Source organism: Engraulis encrasicolus, chromosome 6, assembly GCF_034702125.1.
Source record: "Engraulis encrasicolus isolate BLACKSEA-1 chromosome 6, IST_EnEncr_1.0, whole genome shotgun sequence".
NCBI classification, from domain to species: Eukaryota; Metazoa; Chordata; class Actinopteri; order Clupeiformes; family Engraulidae; genus Engraulis; species Engraulis encrasicolus.
This window is the reverse complement of record NC_085862.1, coordinates 3,191,304-3,197,506: the sequence shown is the minus strand read 5'-3', so window position 1 is coordinate 3,197,506 and position 6,203 is coordinate 3,191,304. Positions and strand designations below refer to the sequence as shown.

Genomic DNA, 6,203 nt, shown 5'->3' with positions numbered 1-6,203 from the left:
GGCCCGGGCACTTATGGCTTAAAGGGGGCCCCCTCATAATTAGCGGCGCAGAATTGACCTACCGGGGGGCCCCGCACCCTTGTGGGCCCCTATTTTAAGAAATGTAAAAAAAAAATATATTATTATTATACTTTTTTTACATTTCTGAAAACAGGGGCCCACAAGGGTGCAGGGCCCACCGGGAAATGCTCGGTATCCATCATTTGCACTGACGTCACAATATTGCGTAATCATTTTCGCTGGACGGCAGAAGTACACATTCGTACATAGGAATTATGCAGACGAAGACAACTTTGACCATAAAATACCAACGAAACACGCAGTTCTTTTTTTTTATTTTTTTAAACGGGATATGTACCTGGCGTTATCAGTCTAGGTTGGCCACGGTGGATGTGTTCAAATCATAGATTTATTCAAATGTATTCTGCTCCACTAGGTGGCATAACCGGGACGGGTGGTACGGGAAACTGGGAGAAGAAGAGAAAATTGTTGCTTGCTTCCAGCCATGAACTTACTCTGCCTGCGATGTATTTTTTTATCCCGTGTTTATTTTCTTTAGTTAAGTTGTGAACTTAAACCAAACCTCTGCATTGGCAAAATACTAGCACCTTTATGCACCGTTTCTTCATTGGTGGCTGGGCACCGCGGATGGCATCCTCTTCTTCGTGGCATGGCACAGGTATGATAATGCTGCTAACCTAACCTGCTACAAGACGCACGGTACATTTTGTGTCAGGCATTTCGCAAAGTGGTGTTTTGAATAGCATATCTTTTCATCTCAGATGTATCTTGTAGGTTAACTTGGATTCACTCGTTTCGTTTCATCCAAGTGGATTTCATTGTTGTTTCAGCCACGTCTGCACAATGTAGACTATTGTAAAATATATTTCTATATCTTATTTTCTGTTTACATGTCCAATATGTTCATTTACTGTAGGCCTATTATTATTGACCACTTATGTTACCAGTCCATCACTGTTACCTGTCCTGTCTTGCACTTTCTGTCTGTCTGTAAATTGTCAGTCCTGTCTATGTCCTGGCATGGTAGAGAGAAAACGTAATTTCGTTTCCCTTGTATGACCATATGAAGAAAGTGACAATAAAAGCTGACTTGACATACTTCAATGTTTCAAATCGGTGTTGCATTACATTGCACATGTAGAAACACATAGGACAGAATGTCGGTTACATAGGCCTACTTTGATTAAATAATTTTGATTTGATTTGATTAAATAAATAATTTGAAAAGATGACCTTCACAAGAGAAAGATAAGCACAACAAACCTGTTATTTATCTTTTATTTTTATTGTTTTGTAATTGCAGGTTCATCAGTCAGGTGGTCAGCACCCAAACTAAAACCATGAGGCATGGTGGCCAGGATGACGTCCAAGAATTGCATCCCAGCAGCACCGGTAAATACATGACTAGTAAGTTGGGATGACTGTTATTTTCTGACATTTTACATCACATTTTAATTCAGACAATATTGCCAAGGGACTTAATTATTCAGTACTGTACCAGTACATTACAATGCATGGCTAGATTCATTTAAATAGCATGTTTGTCTTTTCTTTTTTTAATTAGATGGGGGAGCCAACATGAAGAGGTGTCCAGAGAGGCTTCTTTCGCTTTGGGCTTTGCAGCAGCACCAGGACCTCACCATCAGTGATGCTGGTCCCCTCATCCATCGGGCCTACCCTTACATTCCTCCCCTGATACACTGATCACCTGTACCAGTTGTTGGAGTTTTCAGCAGGGCTCTAAATTATTTTTAATCACTAGTAGCCAAAATGGCTAGTATGTTAATCTCCGGTACATTAAATAATGGGTCAAAGTGCCAAGTATGTTTGTTTTTTATTTTCTACCAGCAAAACTTAATTTTCCCAGCATTTGGCTGGTTGGCTGGTGAGCCCTGGTTGTCATTGATAGTGAGTAGTTGTGATAATAAATAACTGAAATGATGAAGTCCATCCAGACATGTTTTGCTTATTTTATTGTACTAATACAACAACGTAGAACATTTTCTGTGAACGTGAAGTGAAAGCCCAACTGGGAAACTCCAACTCCCATTGACATTGTGACACAGCACACAAGTGTTCACTGCACGAAATTGCATTTTATGCTTCACCGCGTGCAAGGCGGCAGTCCCCTATGGCGCCCCAAGTGCGGCTAGTACACCATTCTCAGGGTATCTCAGAGTGCGTCTTAATATGGGACCTTGCCTCCTCCACTTGCTTCTCGTCATGATGACATCACGGACATCATTATATTTCAATATCTTGCAAAAGCTCAATTGCAGAGTCTTTTTCTCATTTGCAATTGGGATGGTGAATGAAAAACAGTCCCTCAAAAGTTGTTGTGGCTAGGCTGACAGCTGGGAAACTTTATTGTTTTCTCCACGGAGGAGGGGCCAGGAGGCGGGACGAGGAGACAAGCGCAAGTGGAGGAGGCAAGGCCGCATATTAAGACGAACTCTCTGTCATGGAGGAGGATGGGGGAGAGCACTGATTATTTAACTCCCCCCACCAACCTGGTGGGTCGGGAGTCCAACCGGCAACCTTTGGGATACAAGGCTGACACTCTAACCACTTACCCATGACCGCCTGTCAATCTTCAGTCTAGTCTAACTAATTACATTGTCTCCACTAAATGTATATCTCAGGTGACGTGGGTATACTGGTATGGGGATAGAGCTGTATGTAAATAATATTAACTCATTTTAGCTGGCACCTGCAAAAAATGCCAGGTAATTGCCTATGCCCTTTTTAAGAAAGGTGCCCTCATCCTATAAAAAAACAAATAACTAAATAAGTCTCTGAATATACATATACAGACATGAAATTAGTTTTAAAAGCTAAGACCATCCTCTTGCATTAGAACATGTTAATTCAGCTCTAACATACCCACATTTTTAATCTAAAAAAATCTAATATGTCATGCCTGAATGCTGTGTCGCTCCAGGCACCTAGGTCAATACAACGTGTTCCCAGCATCAATGGGTTGACTATTACAGGCCTAGTTCAGATAACCATTTATTAATATAAATAAGTACTTGCACGTCTGTTGTACACATCCCCAGAATAGATATCCCCTCCCATCACCTACATAACCTTGAAATGTATTTGTACTTTGTGTCTAAAAATAAAGTCTTTGAGCCATTGAATGAACTGATTACTACATTGAGTTGGTGTGATAGGTTGAAATCGGCTAAACTTGGCTTGGTGTGCTGGACCTCTGGCTCTTCCATACATCCAATGTGTCATGACATCAGATCATCGCTCTTCTCATCTGGAGAAACAGAAAGAGAACACTTAGCTGACACTTATCCAAAGCAACTTTGTTACTCACAGTGAATTGTTAACTGTCCCTGCAGCATGGGGCTTGGTGCCTTCCTTGCTCAAGGGTACTTCAGCCTGGATGAGGTGAAGAGAGAGGTGTAGGATGGGATTTGAACCTGCAACCCTCCAATCTTAATACCACTTCCCAAACCATTAAGCCTCTGATGTGTGTGATTTCAGAGGGCAGGCAATTTGGATGACAACACAACAAAGTGGTGCACTGTGTATTATTGACAAGGACAACACCAAGACTGGTGGGCCTATGCATGTCATAGGCCAGCATGGATGGTCGTGACTAGCATTTCATGACAGCATCATGCTGGAGAGTAGGCCTAAGCTACTTGGGAAATCAGCGCTAGAGATGTACACACATGGTTTATTTTTACATTTGAACCTCAACAGTATGAACGGCATAGCCTTGCTATTTCACCAAGAGCTTTATGAATTCCGTGTTTACGTTACAGCCTGCAATATCTTAGCATACGTCCATCATAGCGTAATGATGCTGCTAATTAACGTTAATCATGGAAAGCATCTTACATTGACCTCGCATAAAAAAACACTGAAATTGCACATTAGACTTAAATTAACTAGCGTTCACGAATTAAGAGACAAATGATGATATAAAGGATGGCAAATGAGAAACTTACCGTGGTGCTCATCCAGGCTACTCGAGTAGGCTAGTTTGATGGTTTTCCAGTTGGTTGCCGCGATTCACCTCAGCTTTCTCGTTTTATTTTGAGATCCAATGAAAAGTCACGCCTGGTTTGTAACCCTATCTGTTTTTGTAACAAACAGCACAATGGGTGTTTACGGTGTTTAGTTTATCGGTGATCCAAGTTAGGTTATGAGTTACTAAACGTTGCGAGTCCCATAGGAATCCATTCATTAATGCTGCCCTCTGTCGTCCTCTTGCCGTCCAGTGGCCGTCCACTAGAACGTTTGACGTCACATGCAAATGATGGATACCAGATGCCCAGTCCAGCCGTGTTCTCTACTGCTGCAGGGCCTGGAGCCTCCCTCTGCTCATACAGGGCCTACTGGAGCCTGGAGCACCGTGCTGCTGCTGCAGGGCCTGGAGCTTCTCTCTGCTCATACAGGGCCTACTGGAGCCTGGAGCAAAACACCGTGCTGCTGCTGCAGGGCCTGGAGCCTCTCTCTCTGCTCATACAGGGCCTACTGGAGCCTGGAGCACCGTGCTGCTGCTGCAGGGCCTGGAGCCTCTCTCTGCTCATACAGGGCCTACTGGAGCCTGGAGCACCGTGCTGCTGCTGCAGGGCCTGGAGCCTCTCTCTGCTCATACAGGGCCTACTGGAGCCTGGAGCACACCGTGCTGCTGCTGCAGGGCCTGGAGCCTCCCTCTGCTCATACAGGGCCTACTGGAGCCTGGAGCACCGTGCTGCTGCTGCAGGGCCTGGAGCTTCTCTCTGCTCATACAGGGCCTACTGGAGCCTGGAGCACCGTGCTGCTGCTGCAGGCCTGGAGCCTCTCTCTGCTCATACAGGGCCTACTGGAGCCTGGAGCACCGTGCTGCCTGCTGCAGGGCCTGGAGCCTCTCTCTGCTCATACAGGGCCTACTGGAGCCTGGAGCACCGTGCTGCTGCTGCAGGGCCTGGAGCCTCTCTCTGCTCATACAGGGCCTACTGGAGCCTGGAGCACCGTGCTGCTGCTGCAGGGCCTGGAGCCTCCCTCTGCTCATACAGGGCCTACTGGAGCCTGGAGCACCGTGCTGCTGCTGCAGGGCCTGGAGCTTCTCTCTGCTCATACAGGGCCTACTGGAGCCTGGAGCACCGTGCTGCTGCTGCAGGGCCTGGAGCTTCTCTCTGCTCATACAGGGCCTACTGGAGCCTGGAGCACCGTGCTGCTGCTGCAGGGCCTGGAGCCTCCCTCTGCTCATACAGGGCCTACTGGAGCCTGGAGCACCGTGCTGCTGCTGCAGGGCCTGGAGCTTCTCTCTGCTCATACAGGGCCTACTGGAGCCTGGAGCACCGTGCTCCACAAAGCTACCCCCAAAACATACAGCATGTGTTAGTGTGTGTGTGAGTGCACGTGTGTGTGTGTGTGTGTCTGTGTGTCTGTGTGTGTGTGGGTGCATGTGTGTGCGTGCGTGTGTGGGTGCATGTGTGTGTGTGTGTGTCTGTGTCTGTCTGTGTATGTGTGCGTCGTGTGCACGTGTATGTGTGTGCATGCGTGTGTGTGTGTGTGCATGTGAATGTATGATTTTTTTCTGTGTGACAGAGAAAGAGAAGGTCAGAGAGAGAGAGAGAGAGTGTGTGTGCATGTGAGTGTGTGTCCGTCGGGGTGTGTGATGACAGTAGAAAAGAGAGAGAGAGAGTGTGTGTGCATGTGTGTGAGTGTGTGTCCGTCGGGGTGTGCGATGACGGTAGAAAAGAGGGCCATGCAGTCAGAGAGAGGCACCTTTTTTAAAAAGTGATTTACATTCTCAATGTAATGTATTAAAACGTCGACAGGGCAGAAGGGATTCACAAGATGCGGCATTAGAAACTCAATTTCTATGATGAATTGCCTGAGGCCACTGAATCACAAGCCCCGCCGAACCTCCTCCTTTCCTTTCCTTTCCTTCGCTTCGCTCTCTCTATGTCTCCCTCCCGCTGTCGCACACCTCTTCCAGAGCTCAGAAGTGAAGTTTTTTTTTTGTCCAAAATCTTCTTAAACCTCTCTCTTAATCTGATCTGCTGAATGTGAGAGGTTGAAAGGATTTCTTCTGCTCCAAAAAAGCATTCATTCATTTTTTTCGCCTTGTTGTGCTTCCTATTTCTCCAAATGCTGGGTCAGTAATATTCAAAAATCGCTGTCTGCTGCGTTCGCTGCTCTCTCTCTCTCTCTCTCTCTCTGTCTCACAC

The 6,203-nt window shown here is 46.2% G+C and overlaps 1 long non-coding RNA gene across 1 annotated transcript; it reads right to left on the bottom strand.

Annotated features, from left to right (window-relative positions):
• Positions 1–3,015: 3,015 nt before the first annotated feature.
• LOC134450141 (uncharacterized) lies at positions 3,016–4,262 on the bottom strand. Its single transcript, XR_010035014.1, has 2 exons — positions 3,990–4,262; positions 3,016–3,289 (listed from the first exon to the last, which is right to left on the bottom strand). It is a non-coding gene; the product is annotated as an uncharacterized LOC134450141 (long non-coding RNA).
• Between the last annotated feature and the right edge of the window lie 1,941 nt (positions 4,263–6,203).